Source organism: Scyliorhinus torazame, chromosome 5 (assembly GCF_047496885.1).
Source record: "Scyliorhinus torazame isolate Kashiwa2021f chromosome 5, sScyTor2.1, whole genome shotgun sequence".
Taxonomy (NCBI): Eukaryota; Metazoa; Chordata; class Chondrichthyes; order Carcharhiniformes; family Scyliorhinidae; genus Scyliorhinus; species Scyliorhinus torazame.
Genome location: NC_092711.1, coordinates 247576238 through 247597018, shown reverse-complemented (window position 1 = coordinate 247597018; position 20781 = coordinate 247576238).

Genomic DNA, 20781 nt, shown 5'->3' with positions numbered 1-20781 from the left:
TATGGGCGATCAAATAAAAAAGATGGGTTCCCCTCTGCCTTGCTGTTGATTCCAATTACCAATTCTTACCTGTCATTCCATTTCTTTTTGTGATTTCTGTTTTGTTTCAGTTTTCCACCATCTACAGGTTTTTAAAATTCTTGTTTATATTGTTAAGTGTCTGTCTGTATAGTGATTGCCTCTGTACAGAAATACTAGGTGTGACCTTCCGACCTCGCATCACTCGCGCTCAAACGTAACGAGGGCGGTGAATAACAGGAGAGGCCAAAAACGGGAACCGCGCCAGGTGCCAAACAGTTTGCGATGTAACCGGCTGGCTCCTGTAGGCAAATTCGGAATCCTGCCGTAGCATGGCGAGAAACCAATTATCACCACTTAATCCCAATTTCCATACAATTAACGAGAGTCACCCATCATCCAACGGCCTCCCGTCATTCACCGGCCTCCCCAGCAAGTGCTCACGTTGGCACCGATTAGTACTCCTTTTGAAAAAAGTGGACCTGACGGAAGGGCTTCTGTGGGGACTGAGGAGATGACTAGCCATCTTTTCTCACAGGCAAAGAGACCGGGGGCGCTGGGCTTGCTGCCCCAGTGCTTGGTGGGGAAGGGAGACCCTCGGCTGGGGGTGGGGGGACCCTCCGCTGCAGGCTGGGGGGAGTGATGCGGATGGACAACCGGGGGTCAACCGTTTGCTGCACCTCCATGCCAATCCCTGGTCATATGTAGCCGTTCCGGTGGCAACCCTTGCCACTGCCTGTCTGCCCCCGGACCACCCATATCCCACACCAGCTGCTAAGGCCTCTGGCCGTGCAGCTGAAGTCTATTGCCAATCGGGAATTGGCAATCGTGGTTAAGTGAGCACTTCACACAACCCAAGTGTATTCCCGTGGGTTGGCGGGCCATGTAGCATGCGGGAGTCATTGTCTGACATTCCAAACAGACCGTGATGCGTGGATAATGTACCTGAACACTGCGGGAAGCAACACCACAAATGCAGCAGACAACATCTGAACACCGAGGGGATGGGGCACAGCTCCAGCAACATAGAACATAGAACATTACAGCGTAGCGCAGGCCCTTCGGCCCTCGATGTTGCGCCGACCTGTGAAACCAATCTAAAGCCCAACTACACTATTCCGTTATCATTAATATGTTTATCCAATGACCATTTAAATGCCCTTAATGTTGGCGAGTCCACTACTGTTTCAGGCAGGGCATTCCATGCCCTTACTACTCTCTGAGTAAAGAACCTACCTCTGACATCTGTCCTATATCTATCTCCTCTCAATTTAAAGCTATGTCCCCTCGTGCTAGCCATCACCATCTGAGGAAAAAGGCTCTCACTGTCCACCCTATCTAATCCTCTGATCATCTTGTATGACTCAATTAAGTCACCTCTTAACCTTCTTCTCTCTAACGAAAACAGCCTCAAGTCCAGTCCCCCAGCCTTTCCTCATAAGATCTTCCCTCCATACTAGGCAACATCCTGGTAAATCTCCTCTGCACCCTTTCCGATGCTTCCACATCCTTCCTCTAATGCGGCGACCAGAATTGCACGTAATAGTCCAAATGCGGCCGCACCAGAGTTTTGTACAGCTGCAACATTTCCTCATGGCTCCGAAACTCAGTCCCTCTACCAATAAAAGCTAACACACCGTATGCCTTCTTAACAACCCTATCAACCTGGGTGGCAACTTTCAGGGATCTATGTACATGGACACCGAGATCTCTCTGCTCATCCACACTACCAAGAATCTTACCATTAGCCCAGTACTCTGTATTCCTGTTACTCTTTCCAAAATGGATCACTTCAAACTTTTCTGCATTAAACTCCATTTGCCACCTCTCAGCCCAGCTCTGCAGCTTATCTATGTCCTTCTGTAACCTGCAACATCCTTCCGCACTGTCTTTAGTGTCATCCGCAAATTTACTCACCCATCCTTTTACGCCCTCCTCCAGGTCATTTATAAAATTGACAAACAGCAGTGGCCCCAAAACAGATCCTTGTGGTACACCACTAGTAACTGAACTCCAGGCTGAACATTTCCCATCAACCACCACCCTCTGTCTTCTTACAGCTAGCCAATTTCTGATCCAAACCGCTAAATCACTCTGAATCCCATGCCTCCGTATTTTCTGCACTAGCCTACCGTGGGGTACCTTATCAAATGCTTTACTGAAATCCATATACGCCACATCAACTGCTTTACCCTTGTCCACCTGTTTGGTCACCTTCTCAAAGAACTCAATAAGGTTTGTGAGGCATGACCTACCCTTCACAAAATCGTGTTGACTATCCCTAATTAAATTATTCCTTTCTAGATGATTATAATCCTTTCCCAGACTTTGTCCACAACAGAAGTAAGGCTCACTGGTCTGTAGTTACCGGGGTTGTCTCTACTTCCCTTTTTGAACAAGGAGATAACATTTGTTATCCTCCACTCTTCTGGCACTATTCCTGTAGACAATGACGACATAAAGAACAAAACCAAAGAACAATCTCCTCCCTAGCTTCCCAGAGAATCCTGGGATAAATCTCATCTGGCCCAGGGGACTTACCTATTTTCACACCTCCTCCTTATGAACCTTAATCCTGTCTAGTCTAGTAGTCTGTATCTCAGTATTCTCCTCGACAACATTGTCTTTTTCCTGTGTGAATACTGACGAAATACTGACATGTCCACGGCCGGAGGGTGGGTGAGTGCCACGGGGAGAGGGCCAGAATCCGGTCCAGGTGGTGTTATAAACGGTTGTCTGAGGTACAGGGTCTGGGGCCCAGTGAGCGGGACCTGCTGTGGCTGGGGGTACCTGGGGAGAACGTCCCGGGTAGGAGGTGGGGGGGGAATCAGTGGTGGAATGGAGAGTGCCGGGATGGGAGCCACCGCTGTTTGTCGGTCTAACGGCCTGTCCCAATGCCTTCCAGATATTGAAAGCTATGGCAGGGATGTTGGATGCAGAAGTTGCCCTAGTGGCGCTGGTGCAAGGCGATGCAGCCAAACTCTGGAGAAGGCGGCAGCAGCAGCGTCTGCAGATGCTCAAGGCAGCGGCCCTAGTGCCAGACCCCACCCCACACCCTAAGGACCCAGCCATCTATCAGACCAGGGAGGAACCCAGAGGGGGAGTCACGCGATGGCCCAGGGTATACAGGCATCGCTGGTCATTTGAACAGATGACAGACAGCGTGTGCTGCAGAAGGCTCCACCTCAACAAGGAGATGTTGCGGCACCTGTGTTAGATCCCCGCAGACTTGGCACCACGTGGAGGAGGAGGACACCCGCTCCCAGTGGTCTTCAAGGTCACTGCAGCCCTGCAGCCCTGACCTTTATGCCACGGGACCATCCAAGGGCTCGAGCGGGTACCTGTGTGGTATCTCACAGGCCATAGCCCACAAGTGTATCTGGAAGGTTACGAATGCCCTATATGCCCGGGCAGAAGACTACATAGTTTTAAATATGAACCACGCTCAGCAAGATGCCCGGGCAGCAGGTTTCTCCGCCGTCGCTGGGATGCCCCAGGTCCAGGGAATCGTAGATGCCACGTATGTTGCTCTGCGCTCACCGGGCCATCTGGGCGTGCCCTCTTATCCGAAAGGGGTTCTACACCTGAAAATACTGCTCATGTGTGACCACCAGTTGCAGATAATGCACGTGTGTGCATGCTTCCCGGGGAGTGTGCAACAACAGCTTCATCCTAGGGCAGTCGCTCATCCCTGCTCTCTTTGAGGAGCACCCCAGGATGGATGGCTGGCCCATGGGGGATAAGAGATATCCGCTGCGCACCTGGCTAATGATACCATTATGGAGGCAAAAGACTGAAGTGGAGGTTCATGCATCGGAATACTCAAGATGCAGTTCCGATGCCTCGACTGTTCCCGAGGTGCACTCCAGTACACCACCCGGAGGGTCGCCCGCTTTGTTGTGGTCTGCTGTGTCCTCCACAACCTCGCACAGCAGAGGGGCGATGAGATAGAGGTTGGTGACGAGGAATATGTGGCCACCTCGGATGAGGAGGAGGGGGAGGAGGAGGTAGAGGAGGAGGGGGACAGGGACGAGGGTGGTGAGGAGGCGCAGGGCCAGCAGGGGCTGGAGGATGAGGCCAGGGAGGAACCTAAGGCCCAGCCAGAGGCTGCAGGACAAGCTGCGGCGGTGTGGGCCTGACAAGCCCGGAAGGCCAGGGAGGCCATGATGTTCGCCCGCTTCACCTAGGACATGGTCTGGTCCATCATTGCACCCACCACCCCGATTTCCCACCTTCCCAGGGTATGTGTTTATTGTTCAATATATGCCCCCACTCTCCCGATGGTGCGTCCCCCCCACCCGCGCACCACCCCACCCTTCCATCCCCACCCATCCCTCATCCCCTACCTACCCCGTTCCCCCCTCCCCTAGTGCCTTCAGTGATCCTTGATGTGCTTGGCCCTCCTAGCTCTACCACTACATCTAGTTGTGTCCCCAAGATGCACATCAGAGGTGGAGGCAGCTGGCTGACTACTTTGTCCCAGGGAGCACTGGCTGCCTTGTGGCTCACCCTCCGGGACCCTCAGGGGAACAGGACACCTCTCCTTGCGTCCGGGAGCCTGCCCAGGTCAGTGTCCCCGAATCTTGGGGCTTGTCGCGTTGGCGCCATTGTTGCGAGCTGGCTGGGGTTGGCCGAGCAAGTGCAGCCTAAGTGCTGCTTGACGTTGTTAGTGGGGGGCTGGCGAGTGCGGTCCTGGCTAATCAGCCGGCGAGCTGGCATTCGGGATGGGATACCCTTGAGGCCTCGTTAAGTGGACCAATTAACGTTGAATAGCATTGCTGCCTCGCTGGGCTGAGCGCCGGTAAACACGAGGCAATTCCTGCTCGCGACAGCACTTGGAAACTTTTCCGGAGAATCTCGCACACTGTCTACCTACATTACCATTCCATCTATAAAGGTAAATATATATATAGATATATAAATATCTCCAAGTAACCTTGCTGCATAAATTTAATGTGTAATAATCCTCAGATAATTTCTAACACCAGTGAGACCAGAACGACAACAACAAGAAGATAGCAGAAGCAGGCAAGGAAGTGATTACTTTCTCAACGGTGCCATCTGCAATGCCACAGATCAACTAGTGTTTAAAATATATTATTTGTTTTCCATTTTCACCACACTTCTATTGAATGTATTAACTGAGATTTTGTTCCATGGATACTGACAGGAGCCCTTTCACTGAGCAAAGTATCCATTTTTCATGCATCACCCAGATATTTGTGTGTACAAACTGTGGTAGTAGAGGTATTACGGTACTTATTAATGCTGGAACACCATTGGTAGAAACTGTATGCTTCCTATTGGTCAAGATGTATGGTAGTGCCGCCCTGCTAGGCGGGGTATTAGAGCCCGTGCCGTCCCAGCAGTCTTCATTCTGTACCTGAGCTGCTGGGGGAAACATTTAGTTTATTAAAGCCTTCAGTTGGACTACAACCTCGCTTTAGTGGTCATTGATCGTGCATCAATTTAATAAGCTAGTTTTAAAAAGGATGGAGCTCCGAATCAAGCCGGGGTGTCTGCAATTCAGCCCCCACGCGGCGAACTCAGTGGCAATCTTCAAGCACTGGCTGGCGTGCTTTAAAGGATACCACAGGACGGCCGAAAACACACCCACAGGAGAACAGAAAATGCAAGTCCTGCACTCAAGGGTGAGCCCGGAGATTTACACCCTCATTCGATGCAGCAATAGAGCTGCTAAAAGGACACTATATTCACCCGGTAAACCAGGTCAACGCCCGACATCTGCTAGCAACGAGGCGACAAATCCCTGGGGAATCGCTGGAAGAATTCTACCATCCACTCCTGCTGTTGGGGAGAAACTGCAGCTGCCCGCAAGTTTCGAACACACTGAACTCTTGGTCCGGGATGCTTTCGTGGCAGGTATGGTATCCTCCCAAATCCGCCAGCGATTTCTAGAAAAAGACACTCTAGGTCTCAAGGAAGCACGGGTCCTTGCAGGCTCCCTGGAAAAGGCCTTCAGAAACGCCCGCGCTTACGTTCCCGACCGCGCAGCACCCCCCTGGGCAGCGTGGAACCACTCCGCAGCCGACCCCGAGACATACCACATCCCCCCACAAGCTTGTGTTGCAAGGCGGCCTGGCAACCCCGGGGGCCCAGCTGATACTTTTGCGGGCAGGCCAAGCATCCCTGCCAGCGCTGCCCGGCCTACGCATCCACCTGCAAGGGATGGAGTAAAAAGGGCCATTTCGTGGTGGTATGCCAGGCCCGTGCGGTTGCCGCGGTCTCCGGCGGCGAATGCGGACCGCCACCACAGACCTCTCCACGGTCCCCGTGCGGCCAGTGGGCGCCGCCATCTTCCTACTCCAGGGCCACGTGCGGCCCCCTGGGCGCCACCATCTTGGCCCGCGGACGCCACGTTAGAGGGATGGGCGGCGCCATCTTGTGCACCCCCAGCCATGTACGACCAATGGGAGCCGCCATCTTGGATGAACCCCCAGGACCCCAGCTCGGCTGACTACATACTGCCCAAAGAGAACACTCAACTGCTGCGATTAGCCTCGGTGACTCTGGATCTGACCCGGCCTCGAACACTCTTAACTGCTACAACGACTGTATTTATCAACAGGCACGAGACGTCCTGCCTAATCGACTCTGGGAGCACGGAGAGCTTCATACACCCCGACACAGTAAGGCGCTGTTCTCTCGTCCCCCCCCCGTTAATCAAAAAATCTCCCTGGCCTCCGGTTCCCACTCAGTAGAGATAAAGGGTTTTGTGTAGCAAACCTCACAGTCCAGGGAAGGGAGTTTAAAAATTACCGCTCTACATCCTTCCCCACCTCTGCGCGGCCATACTCCTAGGTTTAGACTTCCAGTGTAACCTCCAAAGTCTAATCTTCAAATTCGGCGGCCCTATACCCCCCCCCCTCACTGTCTGCGGCCTCACGACCCTCAAGGTCGATCTGCCTTCCCTGTTTGCGAACCTCACCCCGGATTGCAAACCCGTCGCCACCAGGAGCAGACGGTACAGTGCCCAGGACCGGATCTTTATTAGGTCAGAGGTCCAAAGGCTACTGAGGGAAGGGGTCATTGAAGCTAGCAACAGTCCCTGGAGAGCTCAAGTAGTGGTGGTAAAGACCGGGGAGAAGCATTGGATGGTCATCGACTACAGTCAGACCATCAACAGGTTTACGCGGCTGGACGAGTACCCTCTCCCCCGCATATCCGACCTGGTAAACAGGATCGCGCATTACAAGGTCTTCTCTACGGTGGACCTTAAGTCCGTCTACCACCAGCTCCCCATCCGCACTAGAGACCGCAAATACACTGTCTTCGAGGCAGATGGGCGGCTCTATCACTTCTTAAGTGTTCCCTTCGGTGTCACCAACAGGGTCTCGGTCTTCCAGTGCGAGATGGACCGAATGGTTGACAGGTACGGTTTACGGGCAACATTCCCGTATCTCGATAATGTCACCATCTGCGGCCACGACCAGCAGGACCATGACACCAACCTCCGATAATTCCTCCAGACCGCAAAGATCCTTAACCTTACATACAACAAGGATAAATGCGTATTTAGCACCGAGCGCCTAGCCATCCTCGGCTACGTAGTGCGAAATGGAGTTATAGGCCCCGGCCCTGAATGCATGCGCCTCTTTATGGAGTTCCCCCTCCCTCACTGCCCCAAGGCCCTGAAGCGCTGCCTCGGGTTTTTCAGTTACTCCGCCCAGTGGGTCCCTAACTATGCGGACAAAGCCCATCCCCTGATCCAATCTACAGCTTTTCCCCTGTCGATAGAGGCCCTCCAGGCCTTCAGCCGCATTAAAGCAGACATTGCAAAGGCTACGATGCATGCCATTGATGAGTCCCTCCCCTTCCAGGTCGAGAGCAACGAGTCTGACGTAGCTCTGGCGGCCACCCTCAACCAAGCGGGCAGACCCGTGGCCTTCTTCTCACGTACCCTCCATGCTTCTGAAATCTGCCACTCCTCAGTCGAAAAGGAGGCCCAGGCCATAGTAGACGTTGTGCGACATTGGAGGCATTATTTTGCCGGCAGGAGATTCACTCTCCTTACTGACCAATGGTCGTTTTTTTCATGTTCGATAATGCACAGTGGGGCAAGATAAAAAACGATAAGATCTTGCGGTGGAGGATCAAACTCTCCATCTACAACTACGAGATCTTGTATCGTCCTGGGAAGCTAAACGCGCCTCTTGACGCCCTGTCCCGCGGCACATGTGCCACCGCACAAGTGGACCGCCTCCGAGCCCTCATCGAGGACCTCTTCCACCCGGGGGTCACTCGCTTTCTCCACTTTGTCAAGACCCGCAACCTGCCCTACTCCATCGAGGAGGTCAGGACAGCCACCAGGGACTGCCAAATCTGTGCGGAGTGCGAACCGCACTTCTACCGGCCAGAGAAAGCACACCTGATAAAGGCTTCCCGTTTCTTTGAACGCCTCAGCATGGACTTCAAAGGCCCCCTCCCCTCCACCGTACTTCCTGAATGTGATTGATGAGTACTCCCGGTTCCCATTCGCCATCCCCTGCCCCGACATGACCGCAACCACCGTCATCAAGGCCCTCCATAGCATCTTTGCACTGTTCGGTTTCCCCGCCTACATACATAGTGATAGGGGGTCACAGAGGACGACCAGGGCCCACGATCGACTGATTGCTTCATTTTAAATTGTAAATTTTAATCATAAATTGTAAATAGTTATTAGCATTGTAAATAGTTACAAAACACTGTACGGAGGTATTACGGTAACTCCATAACTATTTCTACCACGTTGCCATGTTTGTAGTATCAGGCCACCACCCCCGCCGGACTCTTTTTTTAACAGGGGGTGAATCGAGGTATTACGGTACCTGGCAATGCTGGAACACCATTGGTAGAAACTGTATGCTTCCTATTGGTCAAGATGTATGGTAGCTCTGCCCTGCTGGGCAGGGTATAAGAGCCCGTGCCGCCCCAGCAGCCTTCATTCTGTACATGAGCTGCTGGGGGAAACATCTAGCTTACTAAAGCCTTCAGTTGGACCACTCGCTTTAGTGGTCGTTGATCGTGCATCATAAACTATTTGACCTCGGAGGTGATGACGCCGTAGACAATCTTGTTCTCACTTAATGTCCACATAAGGCCATTTTTCAACAGGGTTCAGGAGTTGCAAAATGAGCTCGTTTGTTGCTTCTCAGCCCAGTGAAGCTGAGACCAAATTATAAAGGCAGATCTAACTGAGATAACAAACTCACACCAAGGACGAGGAATTAAACTTAGCATCTCTTGAGTTGGTGTGGCTAAGTCCCCACCAGACTGTACATTTACCCACTGAGCCAATGAGTTGACATTTGGTTTTGTAATGTGAAAAGACTACCTAATAGTGTCACATTCTCATTGTGTTGCTGTGCTGGCAGGAACTTCCTGTCTCTAAGTAAAATAAACCGCAGTAATTAGACTTTGTTTGCATATGCAATTATGGCTAATTACATAATAAGCTTCCAAAACTTAAAAAGGCAATTGGGCTTACTTTTATTTAACTGGGAGGGTATATTTGTTAGGCTTGAAGGGACAACATATTAACAAAATCCACTAATTAGACCCAATTTACATATCAGTAGGTTGATTAGAGTGTAACTTTCCTCTATAACCCAAATCCCTTAAATGCTTGTTATACCTTGGGATTTCTGTGTTTTTCACGGTAATTTTCTGCTGTCTTTCTAAGGCAGTGAGGTGGATGAAAGATGCAACGAATGGAGCACTATTTAACTTTTCGAATAATCACCTTGTTACATTGTATTAAAACTGACCACTTGAAGGATTTTCAGCTAACCATCGTCAAGCTTATTTCACAGGTTTGGTTGCCTTCCTATCATTACTGGTTCATTGCATTATCATGTGTGACATAATGCATTAGATATTGTCCTTCGAGATGACTCAGGCACCTTGGGGGCTGGAATCATCCCAAACTGAATGGATGAGCGCCTCTTTCACCAATAGAACTGTTTCATTTTGTCTCTGAAAATTCACTTTTAAACTCTGGCCAGAGGTGATAATGAGATTCTTCCAATAACATGTTCAAGTGAAATGCGATTGGACTTTTAGTGCTCACCAAAATTCAGTGCACTGCAATGACCTGGAATTGGAAACGTCACATGAGGGGGATCTAAATTGGGGATTAGGTGTGGCTGCATGATAAAAGGGTGCCACAATACTGCATCTAACCCAAATCATATATATGATTTGTATAAGCTCTTATTAATGTTGTAATTGTAATCCCTCAACTCAATGTACTGAACTATACCAAAAAAGATTACTGACACCATTACACCACATTGTTTCCACACCCAAGCATCATAGTGACTCTTGTAATCACCAATTTCTGATGAGGTGAACATTTGTTGCAAGATGGATGATTGACTAGTGAGCACTACAGGATGTGAAAAGACTTTATCTACAAAGTAAACTTAATACTATATATGCTGGACATGATAAAAAAAACAAATATTGTAAAATGTCAAGTCAGACAAAGCATCGATGGAGAGAAGTGGAAAGTTAACATAAAAGGGGCATAATGGTTCATGAGAAAGAGATGAACTACCAGCAGAGATCCACTTATTGAACGCTACACACTCTAAGCAGAATGTTTAGCCCATTGAGTGCTATGCAGTAGCAACAGAGATGAGCTCATTGAAGATAAAAGCAAATTACTGACGGTACTGGAATCTGGAACAAAAACAGAAAATGCTGGACAATCTCAGCAGGTCTGACAGCGTCTGTGGAGAGAGAATGGAGCTAATGTTTCTAGTCTGGATGAGTCTTTGTCAAAACTCTTTGTCCAGCTTTGACCAAGAGTCATCCAGACTCAAATCGTTAGCTACCTTCTCTCTCATCAGATGCTGTCAGACTTGCTGAGATTGTCTAGTGTGTTCTGTTTTAACTCATTGAATGGTGTGCAATATTTGTAATTCATTGAAGATGACTCACGATTTTAAAAAGTATTTTGAACAACTTATTGTCATACACTATTATTAAGAATTGGGGAAAATTAAGGTTAGAAAATGAAATTGGGATAAAATAAAAAGGGAGTTGATAAGGGCCTGTGTCTGAAGGGATTTTGATATGCGAATTAGAATATTAATGAGAAAAGCACAAATTTACCTATGTGACTAGGGGAAAACAACTGGGTATAGGAGAAGTAACTTCAAAGTGGATATATTAGGAAATTTACACATATATACTGAAGCCGGATCCACAGGGTGGATCCACAGGGTAACATCAAAGGGAAAGAATGATACATCCAAAGCACAATAACTGGAGAAAGAGATACAGTAGCAGCTACCATCACAACCACGCCCAACTGCAGAAGCTGACTCCCGAAAACGAGTTATTTCTAAATGGGCAGCTGGTTAAAATACAAAACTGGAAACAAGAAGATTTTGCCATCCCTGAAACTGAAGACAGTTTTCCCAAACGTGGACAAATAACCTGCATGTGGTAATTATCTGCTGGATTTAGCTCAGGGAGTTATACAATATTAGATAAAAGCAAATTATTACGGATGCTGGAACATGAAACAAAAACAGAAAATGCTGGACAATCTCAGCAGGTCTTATAATGATATGTATATAGGTATGCCAGTGAAGGGTTACTTATTACATCTCAGTGTAATTCAAACACTAGAGGGCACCACCAGTTCCCAGTATAAATGTCAGACCTCGGGGAATGTTGGATAGTTAGCAAAGGAGAAATATTGATCACAGCATGAGGAGTAGTTTAGATTAGTGGAAGAGTTAACACGAGGTCATCATTAGCTAATACTAGATTATAGATTACTGTTTAATAGATTCAATCTTACTTTATTAATAGTTATAGCTCTGTAGTGTGTGCAAACTTTATTTAATTAATCGCTATTCAATAAATTAGTTTTGCTTCAATCTAAAAATTTGTGGCTTCTTTATCACCAATTCATCTGAACATTCTGGATTGAAAGGCAAAGAATGACGACATAGTACCACAAGGTCTAATATAACATGGTACCAGGTGTGTCTACTGTAGCTAACTGGCATAGTTTTGTGGGGATCTAATACAGAAAACTAAGAAGCAATTCGAATCTCAAAGCACCAACCTGTGACTGCAGAACTTCAACAAATCCAGGACTGATGGACTAAGCTCAAGCTCCACGACAACTCCGGATCACTGGTAAAGTTGATGTTAACTGCTGAGTGTTCAAGCAGCAGTTTCAAATTTATTTAGAGGCTTCAGATTTAAATAATGCGAATGATGCACGTAAAATAGCTCTTCTATTAACTGTGGCTGGTCCACAAGCCATCAAAATCTATAACTCTTTCCAGTTTACGGCGGATCAAGATGAAACTAAGTTTGAAGTTATCATTGCAAAGTTTGATCATCATTGCAAAATTCAAACAGATGAAACTTTTGAGCGTGTTATTTTCAGTAGAAGAATGCAAAACAAGGGTGAATCAATTGATTGCTTTGTAACTGCTCTTAGACTGCTAGCTCAATCTTGTAACTTCTCAGTCTTGAATGATTCAATGATCAGGGATCAAATAGTCTTCGGTATAATTGATGAAAAGCTCAGGGAACACTTGCTGAGGCAGAAGGATCTCACGCTTGAAAACGCAATTGAAATGTGCTATTTACATTAGTTAGCGAAAAGTAGGTATAATGAATTTTTTTCCCCTGTGAAAAGGGCACGAAAACGAACCTTAAGGTAGAACGTGTTAAGGCAGTGTTGCAGATGAAGAAAATGTGAGTTTTGGATGGTGGCCATCTTGTGCACGTGCATTCTAACCCTACACATGCGCACTTCGTTAAAAGATGCGAGACGGCGAAGACCGTTCTGCGCATGCGCAAAAATGTTTGGTGCGTGATGACGTGTGGAAGGTCTGGAACCGCCCACTATCAAACAAAATGCCCTGCTCGAAGAAATTTCTGCTCACAATGTGATAAACAAAAGCACTTCGCTGCTCAGTGCAGATCCACACCCACAACGACTCTGGATGCCAAATATCAGCTACTACACTTCCCCCTCCGAGATCAGGAGTTCTGGTGCTTTTCCCCACCTTATGTATGATGTGGGCAGCCTGTCAACACTTTGTCAGCACTTGGCATCCTCATCGCTAGAAAAGAATGGCAGATATGAGTGCCCTGACCGTTGATGTTGTGGGGGAGGTTTACCTTCCATAGATGGGGGTTTTGGGGGGAGCTGAGGGGGCCCACGCCAGCAGTGGCATGTGTAAATAAAGTGATGTTTTCTTTTGGACTGATATAATGTTCTGGGCCACGGTTGTGCTATTCAATGTAGTGACTTGCTGGTATTGTTTTACAATTTAACATAGTTTGGATTAGACCAATTTTTTGGGGAATGGACCTATCTTAACCGACAGATCATTTGTTACTTCTTTTGAGAGAAACTGATCATTTTCAGAGACTGGTGGCATGTTATTAACCTGTGCCAGATGTCACAGGGAGAGTGATAAGAGGGAACGTTTAACCCACACATATTCTCAGGAGTATATTTATTTCCTTGAAGATTAGGTAAATTAATGCCTCGTCTATTTGTGTCCTGTGCAAGCATCTGCAATGCATGGGGGAATTAATGCAAATTTTTAACTCATTAATAAAATAAAAACTGTGAAAGTGTCTTGAATCTTCTGAGCTAATCTTAACTTAAGGGTCGGCAACCTGTGACTCCAGAGCCTCCTGTGACTCTTCAACGTCTCATTTGCGACTTCCAACCTCTTCCTGTTGGATTGCATTAAAGAAAGAAAGACTTGCATTTATATTGTGCTTTTCATGTGCTGTACAGTTCTATAACATGCAAAAAACCGAAAGGCCGGGATTTTCTGGCCTCGCCATAATGAGGCGCAACATGGGTGGTGCAGGGAGCCAGCCACAGGTCCATTGACTTTCAGTGGGACCGGAGATCTTGGCTGTGGGGGAGGGGCTGGGAAAGCGCAGCCTCTGGCTAGAAATGTAAGAGTCATATTGTTGTTGTGGTGATAAAAGGTTAATCATTATCCTGCAGTTTCAAATAATTATTTCAACAAAAACCTTCTGGTGCTCTCAATATACGTGTGCAGGTGGTATAGCTACACCAAGGCTATAGAGAATGCATTTGGTACAAGGAACAGGCTTCATGATTGCATTATTGTTTCCATTATAGCTGAGGTGAGAAATTCTTCTGAACTAAATTTTAGGAGCTTTTTTACCATGAAAATCTTTTTTTTTTAAAGTGGTGATTCAGTTCGGTTTATTTTAATTTGGAAATTTGTTCTATGATATATTAATTTAATACATGTATTTTTTATCAGATATGAAAGTTATGTATCATACCAATGATAGAAACATAGAAAATAGGAGCAGGAGGAAGCCATTCGGCACTTCAAGCCTGCTCTGCCATTCATTATGATCATGGCTGATCATCCAACTCAATAGCCTAATCCCGCATTCCCCCATATCCTTTGATCCCCTTCGCCCCAAGTGCTATATCTAACTGCTTCTTGAAAACGGACAATGTTTTGGCCTCAACCACTTTCTGATGTAATGAATTCCACAGGCTCACCACTCTCTGGATGAAGACATTTTGCCTCATCTCTGTCCTAAATGGTTTACCCCATACCCTCAGACTGTGACCCCTAGTTTTGGACACCCCCACCATCGGGAACATTCTTCTTGCAACTACCCTGTCTAGTCCTATTAGAATTTCAAAGGTTTCTATGAGATCCCCTTCAATCTTCTGAACTCCAGCGAATACAATCCTAATCGACTTAACCTCTCCTTATACGTCAGTCCCACCATCCCAGGAATCAGTGTGGTAAACCTTCGCTGCACTCCCTCAATAGCAAGAACATCCTTCCTTAGATAAGGAGACCAATACTGCACACGATATTCCAGGTGTGGCCTCACCAAGGCCCTGTAGCATTGCAGGAAGACATCCCTGCTCCTGTACTCGAATACTGTCACAAAGGCCAGCATACCATTTGCCTTCTTTACCTCCTGCTGTACCTGTATGTTTATCTTCAGTGACTGGTGTACGAGGACACCCAGGTCTCGTTGCACATTTCCCTCTCCTAATTTATGGCCATTCAAATAATAGTCTGTCTTCTTGTTTATGCTACCAAAGTGGATAACCTTGCATTTATCTAAATTATACTGCATCTGCCATTCATTTGCCCACTCACTCAACTTGGCCAAATCACACTGGAGGATCTCTATACCCTCCTCACAGCTGCCCCTCCCACCCACTTGGTGTCATTTGACAATTTTGAGATATTACATTTTGTTCCCTCATCTAAATCATTAATACATATTGTGAATAGCTAGGGTCCTGTCACCGATCCCCGCGATATCCCACTAGTCACTGCCTGCCAATTTGAAAAGGACCCTTAATTCCTACTTTTTGTTTCCTGTCTGCCAACCAGTTTTCTATCCATCCCAATACACTAATCCCATGCGCTTTAATTTTTCATGCTAATCTCTTATGCGGGACTTTGTCAAAAGCCTTCTGAAAGTCCACTGGCTTGCCATTGTCAACTCTACTGAAAGAATTCCAGTAAATTTATCAAGCATGATTTCTCCTTCATAACTCATGGTAATTTACCATGTATGCCATGTTAATCTGACACCCCATTCAAAAAGGGAGAGAGGCAAAATGTAAGAAACTATAGACTGACGATAGACAGGTTAGTTTGACCTCAGTGGTGGGGAAGTTGCTGGAATCAGTCATTAAGGAGGAGATGACTAAACATTTGGAAAGACAAAGCTCAAACCACCATTGTTAGCATGGTTTTATGAAGAGTAAGTCATGCTTGACAAAGTTGTTTGAGTTCTTTGAGGACGTAACCAGCAAGGTGGATAATGGGGAACCTGTGGATCTGGTATATCTGGGCTTCCAGAAGGCATTTAACAAGGCGCCACATAAAAGATTGATGCAGAAGGTGAGATCGCAGGGGATTGGGGGTAGTGTACTAGATTGGATTGAGGATTGGCTGACAGATAGAAAGGAGAGAGTCGGGATGAAGGGGTCCTTCTCTGGCTGACGAACTGTAACTAGTGGGGTGATGCAGGGGTCAGTCCTCGAATCTCAACAGTTTACAATCTATATGAATGATCTGCAAACAGAGAGAGAGCGTAACATAACGTAATTTGCGGTTGATATTAAAATAGGTGGGAAAGCAGGCAGTGAAGAGAAGATAAAGAGTTTACAGAGGGGTATAGATTGGGTCGGAGAATGGGCCGAAATTTGGCAGATGGAGTTTGATGTGGATAAGTGTGAGTTATCCATATTGGCTGAAAAAATAGAAAGACAAATGATTATCTAAATGGAAAGTAGATTTAATACGCTTCTGGGCAGACATATTGGGTGTCTTTGTTCATGAATCATAGGTACGCCATGTAATAAAAAAAGCATATGGAATTTTAGCAAAAGGATTGGAGTATAAAAGTAGAGAAGTGTTGTTGCAATTGTATAGAGTGTTGATTAGACCACATCTGGTGAATTGAATCCAGTTTTGGTCACCTTATTTCATAGAATCATAGAATCATAGAATTTACAGTGCAGGAGGAGGCCATTCGGCCCATCAAGTCTGCACCAGGCCTTGGAAAGAGCACCCTACTTAAACCCACACTTCCACCATATCCCCATAACCCAGTAACCCCACCTAACCTTTTTCTGGACGCTATAGGCAATTTAGTATGGCCAATCCACCTAACCTGCACATCTTTGGACAGTGTAATCTTTATACTGTGACCTCCATGGGGATTATATCAAGTGAGAACATGGAATTAAGACCAATGCGCCAGGGAGAACAAATGCCAACACAAAGTGGTGGGGCCGAATGGTCTGCTTTTGTATTCTAATTGCCAGGTTCCATGTTTCTTTCGACTGGCAATCTTTCTATTATAACAGCATATTGTGGAATCTGAAACAAAATGATCTCAGTGACAGCAATTTGAGGAAGGATGTGGAAGCATTGGAGGCGGTTCAGAGGAGGTTCACCAGATTTCTTCTGGGGATGAAAGGGTTGTCATATGAGGAGAGATTAAGCAGTTTGGGCTTAGATTCGCTGGAGTTTAGAAGAATGAGAGGGGATCTGATCGAGGTATATAAAATACTAAAAGGGATTGATAAAGTAAACGTAGACAAAATGTTTCCCCTTGTGGGCAATTTTGAACGAGAGGTCACAGGTATAGGTTGAGAGGCGGTAGATTTGGAACTGAGATGAGGAGGAAGTATTTCTCGCGGAGGGGGTGAATTTGTGGAATTCGCTACCACATAGTGTGGTGGAGTCTGAATATTAGATGATTTCAAGAAGGAGATAGACATATTTCTGATTTTTAAAACAAGTTAAAGGGATTTGGGGAACAGGAGGGAGGTGGATTTGAGTCCAGGAAAAGATCAGCCATCTGACTGAATGGCAGAGCAGGCTTGAAGGACTGTATTTTTACAGCTAATTCCTATGTTCCAATGCTTAGCTTCGAAACACTGCATTTTCATCTTGCGGCTGCCAATTTTATTTTTTAGCCATTGTTAAAAATCCTCTTCAAATTAATTAAAGCTTGCTTTACATATTGCATTGTCTCCATCATCTCAGCAAATATTGCTTCTAAACTCAACAGATTACTACCAGTCTTTTCTATAGAAACTTTTGAAAATCAGTCTTTAAATATGATCCAAGGCCTTTTGACTCAAATTTTCTTGAGTCCTGCGCCAATGATCCCAACACTGGAGGATGGTGAGCTGTAATACATTTAGCATTAACTAGTGTGGAAGTCCAACCACATTCTTTGAACTGTACCCCTATTCAGAATGATTCTGCAAGCTATAACTACAAATACACACTGTTGTCTGTTTATAACCACTTGACATTTTGGTTATCTTGCTCTATAACCTCATGAAATGTAAACACAATTTACCATTTATTGAAATGATATGAATGCATTAAAGGCAAAACAGTTTTTTTCAGACTATTGGGTAATTCCTTCACCGCTGTTATCATTGGTTAGAGTTGGTACTGTCAAAGGTTAATGGCTGCTAATTAAATCATATTGTAGGACTTATTTTCTGCTGGCCAATAATATTCAGCTTATGTCACGCATGCTAACAGCAAAATAAATCTTTCCAACTTTGCATGACTGTTTGATACCTATCAAACACATTTAACAACCTCAATAACTGACAGAAAAGCTTTTAATATGTGCTGTACAAAAGAAGTGACAAAAAAACTTGAATTTATATCTCACAGTTTTGTTATTATGTAAGATATATATACTACTGCCCTTGAGCACCAATACTATTCCCATAAATAGATGTGATATTCCCACTGGACCAGAGTTTTACTTTAACTTACTAATATCTATCAAAATGTTGCAAGACATGAGAGTAAGCAGAAAACACTTGCCACCGTATTCTAGCTTTGAGGATTATATTGCCACATGGCCTCATTTTCCTTTGTTGATGAATTTATCACTATGCCAGACCTAGGTTCAGCCTCAAATAGTGCAGACGCATAAAGCGATAAATTAATTTAACATTAACTAGCTAAGTGAATAATATTCATTCCCAACAGTATATTTGTTTTAATTACAATCGTTACTGATTCTGAAAAAATACATTTCTCTTGTGCTACTCTTCAATATAATACTGAAAATAAGATCACATACTTCTTGTTTGATATGATGGGACAATATCTAGCCCAATGTCATTACTGGCTTTCACTTTCTGACTGACTGTCAACTGAGATGAAGCCAACTGCAGTCATACCATTCACACTTCTTTGAAAGTGGATCAAAATAAAATACATTAACTGCTGAATTGATCATAATTAAGTTAAATTGACCACCATCTTTAGTACTCAAAATGAAAACCAAACCTGGACTTTCTGTGGGTCAATAGGGTTGAACTGAGTCATTTAGCAATTTAAACACATTAACATAATTAAGTTACTATTAGAAGGTACCACATTCAAATACAAATGTACCACTAAGCCTGTCTGTACTGATAAAGGTGCCAAGTTGACAAAATTGAAAAGACTGATTCCTACAAACAGAATAGGATCAAGACTGCTTCTGAGGAATAATGCAACATAAGCGATCCATTTTGCACCCAAGGTGTAATTTATATTTATGTACTTTGCAGAAACAGATAGAAGAAATCCATATTACTCCAAAATGTATGTTATGGTCAGCAATCCAGAAAACAATAGATGAACCAATGTAGTCAAAATGGTTTACTTTTGTCATCCTCCAGCCTCCCCGAACAGGCGCCGGAATGTGGCGACTAGGGGCTTTTCACAGTAACTTCATTGAAGCCTACGTGTGACAATAAGTGATTATTATTATTATTTTTGTCACCAGTTTTGTTACATGTGCCTTATCAAGTCCTAAGCATGTGAAAAGCACTTTACAAATAGCAAATTGCTTTTTGACGTTCAGTTACCAAACACTGAGGCACATCCGGGAGGGGGAGACTTACCTGGACACTGTGTTTCAGGAGGCAGTCACACCTGTCAGAGTAAGTAGTTTAAATCCTGCCAGTGGCCAGGGACAGCAGGGTGTGACTGCAAGTCAGGCAGGTAAAGGGAACCAGCAGTCAGGAACTCAGGAGCCTCAGCCCTTGACTCTGTCCAACAGGTATGAGGCACTTGCTCCCTGTGTGGATGGCGAACAGGGCTGCAGGAAGGATGAGTCAGCTGACCAAGGCACCATGGTTCAGCAGGCCATTCAAGGGGAGGGAGTAAATAGGCAAGTTGTAGTTGTAGGGGATTCTATTATCAGGGGGATAGATAGTATCCTTTGTGAGCAGGATAAAGAGTTCTGCATGGTATGTTGCCTGCCCGGTGCTAGGGTGCGGGACATCTCTGACCGGCTTGAAAGGATACTGGAGATGGAGGGGGAGGATCCAGTTGTTGTGGTCCATGTCGGTACCAACAACATAGGCAAGTCTAGGAAAGAGGATCTGTTTAGAGATTATAAAGAGCTGGGATTCAAATTAAAAAACAGGTCCTCAAGGGTCATAATCTCCAGATTACTGCCTGAGCCACGTGCAAATTGGCATAGGGAGGCAAGAATCAGGGAAGTTATCACGTGGCTGAAAGAGTGGTGTGGGAAAGAGGGGTTCCTTTTCATGGGACACTGGCATCAGTTTTGGGACAGGGGGACCTATACCGTTGGGATGGTCTCCACCTGAACCGAGCTGGGACCAGTGTTCTGGCGAAAAGAGTAAATAGGGTGGTTAATAGGACTTTAAACTAGAGATTGGGCGGAAGGGAAAGTCAGGGAACCAAGAGGTGAAGTAATCAGTGGGAAGCGTAGCTGCTTAGGAATACAAAAAAGCACAAAAAGACAGAACTCAGGAGAGGTTACGATAGTCCCCAATCCACAAAATATGACACAGTGTATGGAAAGGCTCAGTAAACCAAGGTCCACCACACTAAGAAAACAAAAAGGGACGGTCAATAGAGAATTAAAGGTGCTATATTTAAATGCGCGCAGTGTACGGAACAAGGTAGATGAGCTTGTGGCCCAGATTGTGACTGGCAGGTATGATGTGGTAGGCATCACAGAGACGTGGTTGCAGGGGGTTCAGGACTGGCATTTAAACTTCCAGGGATTCACAACCTATCGAAAAGACAGAGGGGTGGGCAGAGGGGGCGGGGTTGCCTTGTTAATTAGGAATGAAATTAAATCAATAGTGCTCAACGACATAGGGTCAGATGATGTGGAGTCTGTGTGCGTAGAGTTGAGGAACCACAAAGTCAAAAAAACCATAATGGGAGT